General features: G+C 46.8%; 1 protein-coding gene, 1 long non-coding RNA gene and 1 other non-coding gene across 5 annotated transcripts in view; 1 reads left to right on the forward strand and 2 right to left on the reverse strand.

Moving 5' to 3' along the window:
* Window positions 1–866: 866 nt before the first annotated feature.
* Window positions 867–7,671, reverse strand: Gm36219. 2 transcript variants are annotated; one of them, XR_383598.2, is made up of 6 exons: window positions 7,480–7,671; window positions 5,370–5,512; window positions 4,496–4,607; window positions 3,870–4,360; window positions 3,416–3,645; window positions 867–997 (listed from the first exon to the last, which is right to left on the reverse strand). It is a non-coding gene; the product is annotated as a predicted gene, 36219 (long non-coding RNA). The 2 variants fall into 2 exon arrangements; XR_874828.1 differs by lacking the exons at window positions 867–997; window positions 3,416–3,645 and having other exon boundaries at window positions 3,709–4,360.
* The window catches only part of Erich6b (glutamate rich 6B), a 54,504-nt gene continuing 42,960 nt past the window's right edge, over window positions 4,248–15,791 (forward strand). The window contains exon 1 of one of the 2 annotated variants that reach the window (NM_001369022.1): window positions 4,248–4,314. The gene's annotated coding sequence lies outside the window, so the exon portion shown is untranslated. The remainder of the gene's footprint in view (window positions 4,315–15,791) is intronic. The other variant, NM_029230.1, reaches the window with a different exon arrangement.
* Window positions 13,449–13,555, reverse strand: Gm23622. The gene has a single exon (XR_003951325.1). It is a non-coding gene; the product is annotated as a U6 spliceosomal RNA (small nuclear RNA).

Consider the following 15,791-nt stretch of genomic DNA (forward strand, 5'->3'; position numbering starts at 1 on the left):
ATGACCCCACGGTGGAGGCTTGGGCCTAGGCCCTATCTCCATAGGCCCTAAGGGCCATTATTATGATTGGTCCCTTGCAAACGTAGACATAACTTATGAGTGTTACAACAACAAGCCAGTTGCCCTGCCAAAAATTTTCAACCCAAATATAACACAAGAATCCAACAACAACAAAATCCATCTCAGCCACCAGATGCAGTAATTTAGATATGTTCTGCCACTGTGATGGTTTGTATATTCTTGGACCAGGGAGTGGCACCATTTGGAGGTGTGGCCTTGTTGGAACAGGTATGACCTGGTTGGAGTAGGTGTGTCACTGTGGGTGTGGGCTTAAGACTCTCACCCCAGTTGCCTGGAAGTCAGTCTTCCACTAGCAGCCTTTGGATGAAGACGTAGAACTCTCAGCTCTGCCTGCACCATGACAGCCTGGATGCTGCCATGCTCCCACCTTGATGATAATGGACTGAAGATAATGTAAGCCAGCCCCAATTAAATGTTTTTTATAAGACTTGCCTTGGTCATGGTGTCTCTTCACAGCAGTAAAACCCTAACTAAGACAGCCACCAAAGAGACAGATATAACCTACAGCTGTTGGTCCCTCTTTCCCCTCCCCCATGCCCACCCCTTTGCTCTACAGTATATCTCCCTGAATTTTTTTTTCCTTCACATGTTGAGATGTAGTCTGCATGGTGGAAGCAGGAGAGCAACACATTGACTTGATTCTTCATCTGTTCCTCTAGTCCTGGGTCAGGAAAACACCCCTGGCCTCTGCCACCCTACAGGACAATTCCTTATGGCCAGTGGGGGTCTAGAACCCCCAAGATATACAAAGAAGCCTTCCCAGGTCAAAGAGGTTCTTATAATCTTTTGAAGAATCTCCAAGTGTAAGAGAAGCAGACATTCAAAATATATAATGGAAGAGATGGCAGCTCAAGATGTCTCTTCACCCATATCAGCCTTTAGAAGTCCTGAGGTTCTGTCATCAACGCCAACTGTCCTAGGAAGGAGAATGGAGAAATTCAGAGGATGAGAATCAAGAAGTAATGGGGGCTGGAGTGTAGCTAAGGCAATAAGTGCTTGCTTTGCAAGAATGAGGACTAGAGCAAGATCCCCAGAGTCCACATAAAAGGCGCCAGGCAGGGTAGCACATGCTTGGTAATCCTAGTGCTTGGGAGGCAGAGATGGATCCCTGAAGCCTGCTGACCGACCAGTCTTGGCGAGTCTAGGGCCAGTGAGGGTCCTTGTCTCAAAATATGAAAAATACCAAAGGGTGTCCTCTGGACTCCACATGAATATGACACGCTAAATACATACATAGGTAATAAATAAAATAGGCACAGTACAAGACACAAAGGCCGGTGGAAATGAGGATACTACCAACGGCTAAAGCCATGTCCTGTACCCTCTTCCTTAAAGGAAGAAGCTGGGGCCTTCTGAATAAGAAGAAAAATCACACCTAGCATTTGCTAAGTGCTCCTTCAAAACCATTGTCTCTGAAAGATGTTAAAACAGATTCCACTGAGTCCATTTGCAGTCACCTGGAGCAAGAAGTGGTAAAAGGAAGTCACTAGCAAGGCTTTACGAAAAAGTCTTGTCAGTCTAGGCTCATCTGGCTGTGTGTTAAGTGTCAGGCAGGTACAGGAAAGCAATAGATGCTGTCCCTAGACCCTCCATTAGGCTGTAGGTTCTCCTGTTGCCAAAAGCAACCTTCGAATGAGAGACCTGGTAGCTGACGGCTGGAGAAGACAGAAAGTCTGCTTTGGGAATCAAAGAGGCAGACAGGGGACAGACAACAGAAAGAGAAGTGAGGTCAGTTCCCAGGCTGCCCCACTTGGGGGTCAACACAGTGTCCCAGCTTAGATGCCTGGGAAACTGAGGCCAAGCCTTCTGGAAGTCATAGTACACGGGTGGGATTGTAGTGGGAGGACGGGAAGGGAGGCCTTGAGTTTTATCTTTCTAAAAAGAAGGAGGAGGAAAGCCATGACCTGATATATTTTAAGTAATTACTCTCTTTGTGAGCTATGGAGGGAGGGAATTAGAAGACCAACTAAGAGCCTTGTAAAATCTCCCAGAGAAGAGGAAGCAGAAGGAATGATCAGCCTCTGGATATGTGTTTGGGTAGAGGACCTAGGAGTCAGAAGCGCATTCACCTGGGACACAGGAGAGCATCTCTAGGTGCTTGGTCGGAGCAATGGCGCAGCTCTTTATCAAATGACAGAGACTAGAGGAAGGGTAGCTTGGGGGAGGGGCCACCCACAGTCCAGGCTACATGGATGGATGTTTCTTCTGGGCACCCAGGTAGAAAGGCCAAATCAAGCAGACGGCCACAAGAAAGTAAACTATGTCTTTATTGGGTGCTTATGGCAAGATTTATGAAAACATTTGTCTTATCACCATTTTCCTATCAGCCTCTAATAGAGAGCATAGTCTTCCATGATAGCTGAGCAAGGCATCTCTAGAAGCAGCCTTGTGGGGTAGGAAATGTCTGAAAAGATGCTTTGTTCAGGGACCTAATGGCATGTATGCCTTACTGAACCCAGAGAGGCAGGCAGTAATTACTCTCACAAGGACCTCCGCCTGCCTCTCTGCCTCTCTCCATCCACTACGATCCTAGGCTTGCCTTTGCCAAGAGTGAGCATTGTGGTTGCATTTCTTCCCTGGGGCAAGATGGTCCAGAGGTAGGGCTGATAATTACTACCAAAGGAAAGAGACAGATAAATTCCCACCCAGATCCATGACCGATTCAGTGGTATTTGGAGGCTAGTCACTAAATAACTTAAAACCTGTAATGTTTCTGTCTCACTCCATCTATGTTCCCAACACCTCCTAATATGATATAGGCATGTAGTAGGTGTTTAAGAAAATCCCCACAGGGGCTGGAGAGATGATGGCTCAGCAATTAAAGCACTGGATGCTCTCACAGAGGTCCTGAGTTCAGTTCCTAGCAACCGCATGGTGGCTCACAAGCATCTAATCTGGGATCTGATGCCCTCTTCTGGCATGCAGATAGAGCACTCATATACATAAATAAATCTTTTTTTTTTAATCTCCCCAAAGGAATGACCCCATCTACATAAAACCAGTGGGCGCCATCTTGTGGAAGACTGTACAGTAACAATGGCCTAGATTCCAGACACCAGGCTGACAGGAAGGGAACCCTGACATGGACTCTGAAGCTAAGGGCACTGCTTGAAATGACAGACTTGGAAACTTTCCTTGAAGCTGTGTGTACACAATACAGCACACTTTTTTACTTAGATTCATGTAAGGGCATTGGAGATGATGGTGCGGGCAGGGAGGGGCAGCTATACCCATTCTCACAGGCCAGCCCTTGGCACTGCCCTTGAGTCTGCTTGATACCCAAAGCATACCCAAAGCAGCCAGATCAGTTCTCCACTCTCCTGCCCAGCAATACCTTTATGAGCCTCGCCTGGGTCTCCTCATTGCCTCGGAGAGGGGCAGAAACGGCCACCGACTGTTCTCTGTTTACTGGTTTCCCGGTGGGTCTGTGCCCCTTACTTTCCCAGCAGTTTCTTTTGTGTTGTTGTTGTTCTCAGCTCTTCCCAGGAGTCTAGCCCAGGCCACCAGGAGGCACTATTAGCCAGGAACACACAGTCCTAGTGACTGCTTAGGCGTCACAGAAACCTGCAGTTTATACAGCTTGTCAGACTCACTCAGAAAAGAAAGAATTGGAATTACAAACTTAGATGCAAACACAATTGCTTATTAAGAATGGGAAATCACAACAAAGCATCACATTTCAAATGCCCAGCTCTCTTTCTGATGAAACTTCTGTACAAGTACCAGAAATGCCCACCCCTGTATTCAAATCGGCTGGTCTGACCTCCTCTCCGTCCATCCCAACCCACCCTGCAACACCAGCGAGTCCATCTAGAGTCACGATCAGTACATTTCACCGGGGTTCTGTCCCCTGACTCCAGATCAGGCCCATGCATGTTCCCAAAGGCAACTCTCTGTCTCATGGATAGCACTCAACGGAGCCGATGAGCTGATGGTGACACCCAGGGGCTTAGAGATGTTGGTCCTGGGTTCCAGCGCAGGTGAGTCCACACGGGATGCCCTGGGAGGCACTCCTACCATCTTTTCACCTTAGAAGCCAGACTCCCTTCCCTCCCTCTCCCTCTCCCCTCTCCTCCTTTGGCTGGGAACTGGAAGCTAAGGGTCCAAGGTATAGAATGCCCGAAACAACAGAGAAGTGGTAGAGATGCGTGTTCCGTTCCCATGGTAACAGAGAGCGACTTAAACTCGAGATTGGAAGGGTGCAGTTGACTCGCGGCCAGGATCCAAGATTGGGTAAGAGCTCTGAAGGCCAGGCCTGGGCTCCTCCAGCCTTTGGGCCCTGGAAAGGAAGAAGCAATGGAGAGAGAGAGTCCAGGGTGGCAGAGTCCAAGGATAGCAACGGGATATGCCAAGTACCCAGACCCCTTTGTTGCTTGTTATTTTGTCTGTTTTGTTTTTTCTACTCCTGCACTACCTTGATCTTTCTGTTTCCTGCCTTGACACCATCCTCCCCCTGTGAAGAGTGGTGTTCTACTGGTCCAGTACAAATAAAGGGGTGGGTTCGTCTCCTCCAGAGAATCCAGGCACTGAAAAGAATCCTCAAATTAAAACTTGTCTTGCCCAGGCCTACCCCTGGGACTCAAAGCAGGTCACTCAGGTTTTTTCTACCACCACCACCACCACCACCCACCCACCCACTCACCCACCCCTGCCTCTCACTTTTGGGAGGTTTGAGAGAAACAGCACCCCCCTACCTAGCCTGGGGGGGGGGGGTCAAGAGGGAGCAGAGCCAAAGCCAAAGGTTGGCTTTTCACAAGTGTTCTGTACCGATGACTGCAAGCTCAAAGTCACCCCCTTTCAACGGCCAAATTCCAATATATTTGAAATCCTATTTGTTAAAAGAAAGCAAATAAGTAAATAAGCCCTAGACAATATTCTCAGCAGGGCACTGGGTGTCTGTTTGTAAAGGCTACAGCAATTGGTGCATGAGGGTTTAGTGAAGCTTTGGGAATCTAGAGTTTGTCCCTGGCATGTTTGAAGGTGGATTCAGACCAGCAAAACAGAAGCAGCCATCAGTAGTCCCCCTCAAGAGGAAAAGCAGCTGCCTTCCAGCAAGGGCCCTGCCAGAGAGCTAAATAACAGGACTTATAAACAGTTCCAGACAGCAGTGTTCCAGATTCGCAGAACACTGTAGGACTCCCCATGACGGAAGTGAGATCTGCCCCCTTGTTTCCTGCAGGTTTTCTAAACACCTGCTTCCAGAATCCCAGGGAAGCCCAGGGGTCCCAGGGTTCACTCAACGATGTCTTCATCCACTCCTGGCTTCACTGTCTGAGCCCATCACTCACCCCATTGGAAGGTTAGGTGGATGAAACATCCAAACCATTTGCAGTCAGTCTCCTGTATGCCTCTCTTCTGCAGCTCATTAATTCAGTGTACAAACTTCTGTTGAGAGCTCACAGTAAGCCAGGCATTGAGGTGGAATTGCATCCTGTGAGTGAGGCAGATGTGCCGACAGATGTGAGACTTGCAGAGGTACAGTGTGAGAGCTGGGGGGGGGGGGGGGTAAAGACACACTTTCTCTACACAAACCTAGAAACAAGAACAGCCTGGGGGAGCAGGCCCCAGATTCAGGACTGATCATGTGACCAAGGCTTGCTCTAGCTCTGAGGTGCCAGTGTCATGTGATTCCATTGCCTGAATTCTTGCCCTCTTACTACTAAATACAAGCCAGATTGACTCTTAGTATTGATTGATGTAGCACTAATAGCAGAGACTGTGTTGTAGTTTAAATGTTAAATGTCCCCTGTAAGCTCATGTGTTTGAACACTTGAGTCCCAGATGGTAGCGCTGTTCTGGAAGCTGGGGAGCCTTTGGGACTTAGGATCACTGGAGGTTTTACTTGCTTCTGGTCCCAGTCTGTGTTCTCTGCTTCCTGCTTCAGGCTTTGTGTGAAGAACCCGCCAAGCACCCCTACTGCGGTGGGACTCCCTGTCATGCCTCCCTTACCACGGTAGACTGATCCTTCTGAAACCGTGAGCCAAGATGAATCTTCCCCTAATTTATTCCTGTCAAGTATTACGTCACAGCAATGAGAAAAGTGGCTGAGTCACCCCTGATGGGCACATCAAGTCTGACAGGAAAGACGCAGGCAGAGTTTTTAATGAACTGCCTTGTCTGATGTCCTCAGGTCTGTTGGAAGGCATCTCACAATTACCTACCCCAGCTCAAGGCTTCCTTTGCACTGAGCCAGGGAGGAGCTCTACCCTCTGTCTCTCCTGATACATCTACTAAGAGGACCCTGAGCAGAAAATCCTTCACCCTTCTGAGATCTCAGCCAATGGTGTGGATCAAACTAGTCCTGGTTTCATTCTTTCATTTGACCCAGTCCATCTTGGGAGGCACAACTGTGACAGTGCAGGATCAACCCCACCTGTGTTCTTCCTGCCCCACCAAAAAGAGGCTGATTTTGTTGTCTTTCAGTGCAGTCCCTCCGTGATGATTAATGTAGTTGTCAACTTTCCTAGATTAAAAACCACCGAGAGATGGTAAAGAGCCCTTCTGTTTCTATGAGGATGTTGCCACAGAGTAATTGCATGGGAACTGTAAATAGAGAAAACCCTACTTTGAGTGTGTGCACCAGCACCCAGTAGGCTGTAGGCCCTTAGAACATGGAGCTGAAGAGAGCAAAGGCAGCTCTGCTCCCTTGCTACGTTCCCAGGAGATACATCTCTGCGCTGTCTCCGGCAGACACCAGACTCCCAGTTCTTCAGGCTTTGAATACACACTCATGATGATGCTTGCACAGGGAGTCAGATTTCTCTCTCTGTCTCTCTCTCTGTCTCTCTCTTTCTCTCCCTGTCTCTATCTTTCTATCTTTCTGTCTCTATCATTCTGTCTCTGTCTCCCTGTCTCTCTGTCTCTCCCCCAACCCCCCACCCCCCACTGCTTTCAGCTTCCGGACTTATTTGTTTCTGTGGCTCTCCATGCCCATTTGGAGTCATTTGGTCTCTGGTTGTACACAGCTTTTTCATCTCTTCTTACAATTATGTGTTATGTGTTATGTGTGTGTGTGTGTGTGTGTGTGTGTGTGTGTGTGCGCGCCTCTCTATGTAGAGACACATTTACCTTCTACTGACTGTTTCTGCTGAGCCCTGACTTAGACACTCTGAGCTCCAGTGTGGAACTCAGAACCTATGGCCCTCTTTACTGATGCCTTATCCTTTTAGGAGAAGATGATGCTTGGTGGCCCACCTCAAATCCTGAACCTATCCTCAACCCCCAATCCATAGATCTTTCGTCCTACAGTTTCAGCTCGACGCTGGTTCACAACTTTCTGTCATGCAATCAGACCTCAGCTATGTGTATGGTCTACACTCACCCATGGCTGGACACTCATTGCCCCAGGAGAAGGCAGCCTACGGCCGTAATCCTGGTCACAATATCAGTATTACTCACCCGGATCTCATTGCCGAAACACTACAACGGGAAAGGATCAGCCCACCCAATCAAACCAGTCTCTGCAGTCAGCTTGTTAGAGAAAGCACCAGGGAAGACTCCAAGTGAAGCAAGGCACTTGGCCCAAATAGTTTCCAGAACGCTCTGTCTTCATGACTGCAAGTATTTCTTTCTTCCGAAAGGGCTTACAGCCAAGAAGGTGTCCCTCACTGAGCAAGGGCATGGACAGACAGGCCCACCAAGGTCACTCATTATCAGTTCTTCAGATGTCCAACTCTGAGAGCTTTCAGACTCGGGTCCCACCCCAGAGTCTCCAGCGCACACAAGCTAGCCTGCCTGGAGTCCAGGGAAGAACAGCTTTAAAGACAAATTCACAGATCCCAGACTGGTCTCAAACCTCTCGTGGAGCCGAGGATAGCATTGACCTTCTTGTCCTCCACCTCCAGCGTGCCAAGACTGAAAGCATCTAACAGATGTCACTCGAGTCTGGGGAATCAAATTCAGGGTAGCTTGCATGCCAGACAAACATACTACCAAGCAAGCTCTATTCCCAGCACAAGAACGGCTTTTAACAAACCTGGGTAATAACACTTGAAAAAACAACTCAGGAGCCATTATAAATGCAAAGGCCCCTAGCGCTTGATTCTTCTACCTGCCTTCCCAACAACTAAATGTACCATTTCTTTTTAAGACCCATCCCTTTCTGACTCCATCTTCCCTCCCCTCCCTCCACCCTCACTCCTGCCCAGCCTGCTCTGCTCGCTCCGGCCCCGCCCCGCTCGCTCCCCTCTTTCCTACTCTCTTAAATGCCAACAGGATGATTTGTGCCTCCCACCCTGCACAAGCTTAGACCCTTCAACTACATCAGCTGCTCTTGACTCTTCAGAACGGAAGTGAGGGAGGAAATGCCCTGGCCAGGCACAGAGAGAAAGGAAAGGGGCTAGGACACGGGCAATAGCAGCCTAGCCCCTTCCGTAAAGGAGCTTGCTGGGGTAGCCTACAGCAAGCTTTCAAATAAAGTAAGGACTGCACTTCCCACATAGGCTCTGACCCCAGAAGCCAGAGCTGGGGCTGGCTGTCCACTGTTTCTCAGTGTCTCCTTTTGCAAATATTATACATTTAATTCATGGTAGAATTCTTTTTATCCATTTTATAATTGCACTGTGCTGTATTTTAACTTATTTTAATTTCCAATTAATAAACATGAGAAGTTTAATAAGCAAGAGGCTTTCGTGGTATTCACCCACAGGTGTGCCTTTGGTAACTGTAGATCCCGGCTACCCAACACAATGTCTGGCATGTGAGACACCTGGAAGAAGTGTTTGTAGAAAGGAAGGAAGATAAGAAAGGGAATAGGAGGAAACCCGGCAGTTCAGCATTTTTCAGGAGCACATTTTGCAGGGCCTGACTAACCTACTGAGTGCTACACTCCCAACTCACACTTTTTTTTTTTTTTTTTTTTTTTTTTTTTTTTGAGTAGCTTGGGCAGGTGAGGCCAACTCAGCAGGCTGCAGTGTGAGACCAATTCCTGTAAATACCTGTGTGTTGTGATCAAAAAGGCAAACGTGAATGTAGGTCAGGGAAACAAAGAGAACAGAGAAAGAAAGCAAGCTCCTATTCCAAGGATCTGCAGCCCAGTGCAGAGCACACATGCTGTGTGTGGCTGCAGAGTAGACCCAGGGCTGCAAGCCCAAGGGGACAGTTAGTGGTTGAAGGCTGTGCCGTATGTTATTCTCTGAGTGCAGCATCTGACGCGTAGATGGGGGCTGCGATCTTTGCTGTCACTGTTGCTTCCAGCATCAAGGTCATTATTTACTGTTTGTTAGAGCCACCTCATGAGGTACTGAGCCGCCATCTCTGAAAATGCAGTGTTATCACCAGGGAGCCACCTGTCTGGAGTGTTTGTGGACTTGATTCCTGACCCATGGCTTCCCTTATTCTGTAATCCTGTGATCCGGGGAACAATGGCCCCTCATGTCCCGGTTAGTGAAAGGCTTGTATACAATCCCTCCCTGAGCAAGCCGCCTTCCCATCATACAGCTTGCACCACTGCCGTGTGCCTCCTTCAAGCCGCCCCTTCGAAGCAGCTCTTTGACGTTGAAAAAGGAAAATTGCTTTGTGTAAAAGCTCCTTTAATCTCATATAGATACAAATGCCTTGTATCTTTGGGGATATGCCAAACTGCACTTCATATTTCGGAATTAATCTTATTAAAGAAAGCTCTGTTTAATCCCCCACTGCTGTTTCCCGGAGATGTTGAATAATTCTGCACCTGTTCCTATCACCGCTCTGCCATGCGCCCTTCCTGGATTCGCTATTGAGAAGCGCATCAGCAAGCTGACAACGGACAGTGGCAGTCTTGTTTGGTTTAATGCCTAGGTACAAAAGGTTCCTTTTTAAGTCTTTGCCTACGTTTCTCTAAAAAAATAAGTAAAGTCGAGGAGGAGGGGGAGAAAGGGCAAGGAAAGCTTGCCTGGTATGAAGAATAATAAGTAATAGAATAAAGCTGCTTTAGTAAGTAAGCAATTTAATATAATTGCTTATGATGAAACATCAGTATCGCTTAGGAACATGGGGTTCATACATGATAAATAGCTGCTATGTCTTGTTATATATATATGAAAACTTGTCCTTGACTAAATAACCTACCTCCTTTGTGTGTGTGTGTGTGTGTGTGTGTGTTTGTGCGCGCATGCGTGCGTGTGCGTGTACGTGTGTGTGTGCTGAGTTGAAATTATTGACTTCATCCCTCTAGGTATACCTTGGGATTCCCTCCTAGAGGAGCCCTCAGTGAGCGATCACACACCTACTACGTCCCAGGTCCTACCTTAGTGGTGGCTAATAACAATGACAAACAAGAAAGCAATTTTCTATCACTGACCACACAGGCACATAAACATAACACTTTCAAGAGTGATGTATGTCTGGAGGCAAATGAAACCTGAGATGCCCAGGGACTAGGAGGAGCTTGACAGGGTTTCTGATCAGCTCCTGAGAGATGAGTCCTCACTTGAGAAGATGCATTTGGGCTGAAGTCTGAGGGAGAACCAAGCATGTGTAAGTCTTTGAGTTTAAAAACTTTTCTAGAGGGCCGGAGAGATGGCTCAGCGGTTAAGAGCACTGACTGCTCTTCCTAGAGGTCCTGATTTCAAATCCCAGCAACCACATGGTGGCTCACAACCATCTGTAATGAAATCTGATGCCCTCTTCTGGGGTGTCTGAAGACAGCTACAGTGTACTTATATATAATAAATAAAATAAATCTAAAAAAAACCACTTTTCTAGAGAGTGGAGAAAGTGCAGGGACCTAAGGTGGGAACAGATTGCAAGGGAAGAAGGGGCTCACAGGAGGGCGGGTTCCAAGGGACAAGGCCAATCTTGGAAGTGGAAGACATTGAGAAGATTTGAAGCAAAGGAGTAATACGACCTAACTTTGGCTTTTAAACTCCACCTCTGATTCATGGAGTACAGGAGCATGTGTAAAAGAAAAAAAAAAATAAAGTGTAGAAAAGTGTATCAGATCATCTGGGTGATCATATAGTGGTGGTAATGGTGGTGGTGGTGATGGCGGTGGGGGTGGAGGTAGTAATAGTGGTGGTAAGGATAGAAGATCCTGGGTATTTTGGAGGAGGTAGGATATAGAGGACATACTAAGTAGTTTGAAAGGGAATAATCAATGACCAAGTTCAGCCCTCCAGTGGGCTGGCTCAGTTGGTAGCAAGGCAAGCCCTAAGACCTGAGCTCAATACTCAGAACCCACATTGAAAAACATATGAATAAATCTGTCCGTGATGGCATGTATTTATAATCCCAGGGTTGAGAGAGGGAGACATGGGCAGGTCCATGGCGTTCGATGGACACCTCACCTGGCCTACTTGGTGAGTTCCGGGCCAATGAGAGATTCTGCCTCAAAAATAAGGTGGACAGATGGCCTCTGAATAACAGCACCAAATATTATCCTCTGGACTCCACACACACATCACCTATGTGGACATGCACCCACATGTATACTCACACACACACACACACACACACACACACACACACACACATGAATATTCATTGCATAGACACAAGTATTTACATCCAAAGACTCTCATTATGTGAGACCAGGCTGGCCTCAAGGTCCCAGGGATCCACCCACCTCTGTCTCCCAAGGAAAAGTATTACAGTCATTCGACACTCAACTCATCCTAAAAATTTTTAAAGATTTATTTATTTTATGTATGTGAGTACACTGTAGCTGTCTTCAGACACACCAGAAGAGGGCATCAGATCCCATTACAGATGGTTGTGAGACATCATATGGGTTCTGGGAATTGAACTCAGGACCTCTGGAAGTGTTCGTAACCGCTGAGCCATCTCTCCAGCCCCATCCTAAAAAGTTTAAGGTTTATTTATATTTCTGTTCATGTGTGTGTGTGTTGGGGGCTGTTTTCTAAGTATATGCAGGTGCCTGAGAAGGCCAGAAGAGGGCATCAGATCCCCAGAGCTGGAGTGACAGGAAGCTGTGAGGCACCCAATGAGGTGCTGGGATACAAACTTTTGCCCTCTGAAAGAGCAGTTAAGGGCTCTTAACTGAGTTAAGGCTTCCAGGCTTCCATACTGATTTTTGCCTGGTACTTGGTTTTGTGTGTGTGTGTGTGTGCGTGTGCGTGTGCGTGTGCGTGTGTGTGTATGTGTGTGTGTTTAAATCTCAGTAACTGCCAAAACCCATTTTTACAAACTACGTCATCCCTGAAAACAACAGCATTTACCTCACGTCACCAGTCCCAGTGATGACTGGCAAATGTTGAATATTCTGCTTCTCTGAGACCCTTAAATTATGCCGTGGCATCCTCATGAATTCTCTGCAATGTCTGGGCATTGATTCTACTACTCGGGAGCAAGAAATGTTGACAACCCACAGAGATGAGGCTAACAGAGAGCTGTCTAGGTTGGTTTTGCTTGTTGGACATGCAGACACGACTACTGACAGAAATTGCCTTGTTACCTTTCTATTGATAAGACACCATGACCAAGGCAACCTATGAAGGGAAAAGTCTGTTAGATTAGGGTTCCAGATCCATGATGACAGAGGAAAGGCATGTGGTAGGAACTGTTGGAGCTCACATCTCTAACAGCAGGCAGGAGGCCAAGAGCACACTGGGAACAGCAGCAGTCTTCTGAAATCTCTAGACCACCTCCACTGACATACTTTCTCCAGCAAGGCCAGGCCTCCTGATCCACTCTAAACAGTTCCACCAACTGGAGACCAAGTATTAAAACATATCAACCTATGGGACTATTCTCATTCAAACCATCATGGAAATTTAAGAAAGTGCTATGTACTACTAAAACAAACCTTATTCAATAGTAGTACAGAAAAAAAATTATCTATTGTCCAGTATTACTGGTAAGTGCAGTGTTCTCTGTCTACTTTTCTGGATAAGTAACCAGAAGGCTGTTTTCTTTCAGCTGCCATTGGTATGAGGTCTCCCACTTGGATCCAGCTCTCTCCCCAGCACTGTAAGTAGTAAGCAATGAGCCTAGATGCTGTACGTTGTTCCAGTGTTCACGGACTCCACAGGCACAGTCTTGAATAATTCTCACTGTCCTCTGTGCCCTCTGTGTCTGAATCTCAGAAACAGCCACGTCCAAATGGTTCTCCAGGAGTTGGATTTTATTTCCCTACAGAGAAAACATTTAAATATGTTCCCCATTAAGGACGTAGTATTAGATGCAACGTAGATGTTACTACCAACAGGGCGGCCCAAGAAATGTTCACATGGAGTTAATATCCTTTATCTACAAATTCTGACATCCGTAAAGTTCTGAGAACTGGACCTCTTGGTGAACTGGCAGAAAATCAACTGGCTATGTGACAATGAGCCACTGTAGCTCACCTGGAAGCAAATCCCTACCTGAACCTACATAGGACCACGTAAAGTTCTTTCTTAATCCTACTTACTGGGAATACCTTTTTTTTTTTTTTGATGGAACGCTTCACAAATTTGCGTGTCATCCTTGCGCAGGGGCCATGCTAATCTTCTCTGTATCGTTTCAGTTTTAGTGTATGTGCTGCCAAAGCGAGCACCTTACTGGGAGTACTTGCATCCTTGTTGTAGAGATACAAATAAGAGCTCCTCAAGAGTCCTGCCTTTCTAGGCTTGTTCCACATTTACAGAGTAGCTGATACATCTGAATTCCACAGCTCAGCTGGTCACATAGGTTTCAGACAAGAAAAGTTAGCCTTAGATGCACGGCTAATCTATAATAGTGTGAAGGAGGAAAAAGCCTAGAGTCGTGTGTGCCAAAAGCAGGGCAAGGCATATGTTCAAAATTACATATTTGGATTGGAGTCCAGCCAGCGTGTGTAATTTCTCTTCCAACCCTGTCACCTGTGACACAGTGGCCAGAATATCTGCTGGTACTTGTTCTAACTTTGACATATTATCATGCTGGTGGTTGTGGACATGATACACTCCCCAAATACCATCCTAACACAGTCTCAAAGTGAGATATCAGGAACTGACTGTGCCAGCTGCTGCCACATAGCTAATAATGCTACTGTGTTGCTGATACCATGGGATGTTAGAAAAGATTCATTAGAAGGCTCTCTAGGCTCTCTCTAGGGACTCTTGAAAATTGGTCTAGTAAACTTCTAACTAAAGATGCATTTTCACACGAATGGGTTTCCTTTTAGCAAGTAGGAACTCTGTGTACATTATTTATTTGTTCTTTTAAATAATTGCCAGGAAAGCTTCTAGCTATCTAACGGGATCCCTGTTGTGTGGCTTTTCCTGGGGAGGCACAAACAAACATCCATTGATTCTAGATAAGGGATTGAAATCAGATCACAAAAACTACTCCACCCAAGTCTAGCATAGAGAACCAATGGATGTAGCTGGGACACTCTCAGAAGCATGGGTGAGGGCTTATTTGTGGAACCATGGCTAACTCAAAGGCAGTTCCATCACCAAAGAGGCAACCCAGTGTGGGTGACAACTCACAAAAGCGCCACCTTGCAGGCAGCACCTCCAAAGAGTCTTCTTCTGACATTTTTCACTGCTTACATAGCCTTAGAGAGAATCCTCCCGAATCTTGTAACTTTCTGAGCATCCTGAGACTTGTAAGTTTAGTGAACTTCCTTAGTCTTATGAGCTTCCCTCTCCCCCAGTGTTTCAATACAGAACACATAGCAACACTAATGGCCCTAACAGTTTGAGCTCTTAGATCTTACTCATCTATTCCTAAACAGAGAGCTTTATCTAGACTTTGGGATTAGACACAGCTAGAATAGAATCACAAATGTGGGTCCTTAGCAGTTATAGCTTACATCAGTCAATCCAACTTCTGAAAGCCCTGGGGTTATTTTTTTTCTTCCTCTATATTAGATGGATGTAAATTTTTAAATAAAAAGAATAACAAAGCAAGCACATTGTTCTGTTATAGGTACATTGTTTGTGTTCAGTAGAAAACAGACAGTATCTGCATCTACTCTTCTCACTCCCTTATTTCCTTTATCTGGGTGGATGGTTGGTTAGCTAAGCCATGTAAAGTCAGCCATGGGATAACTAAAGTCAGTGCCCAGGGAGAAACCCTTGCCCTCAGTAACTCACCTTCTGGACAGAAAACAGATATTGCAACTGAGTAAAGTCCTCAGTGAGTTAGAAGGTAAGATGTGCTCTGGGAAAAAAAGGAGGACGTAGAGCAGGTTGCAGGGACCAGCACTGTGAAGCGAAGCGGGTAACAATAGATAGGGAAATGTCAATAAAAGGGTGAGGGCGTGCCAGGTGGAGATCTAGGGTGCCAGCCCCATGGACAGGGAGAGTCCAGGTACCGTATTGTGGTGACAAGGAACTGCCTCTTGGTGTCAAGACACCAGAGGCCAGGCACCAAAGTCCTCAAGCTCCTTATCCAGAATCCTCAGATCTGATGATGATCTGAAAGGTAGAGCACAGGAGGTGTGGGAGTGGGACAGCTGCGGCAGCCAGGCCAGCACACCCTGTCCTTGTCCTTCTCACTGTCCCTCTCAGCCCAGGGCCACATGAATTGTATAAAAGAAGTGTGTTCTCCTTTAGGAAGCAGCCCTTTTTCTTATCCCTTTCCCTCACCCTCAGGGCTTCATGGCCACCCAACTTCAAATATGTTTGCCTTCGTTTGCTTTCCAAAGCGTAAGGCATCTCAGCAAGTTTGATGGAGCTGTGGCTCCAGAGAGACATAGCTCAGGCACCATACATCCCTCTGTTCATGGAGAGATAGATCCCTACAGGCCTTTCACCCACAAAAGCCATCGTCAGAGCACAGAGGCCTCTGAGATCACCCCACTG

This window comes from Mus musculus, chromosome 14 (assembly GCF_000001635.26).
Source record: "Mus musculus strain C57BL/6J chromosome 14, GRCm38.p6 C57BL/6J".
Taxonomy (NCBI): domain Eukaryota; kingdom Metazoa; phylum Chordata; class Mammalia; order Rodentia; family Muridae; genus Mus; species Mus musculus.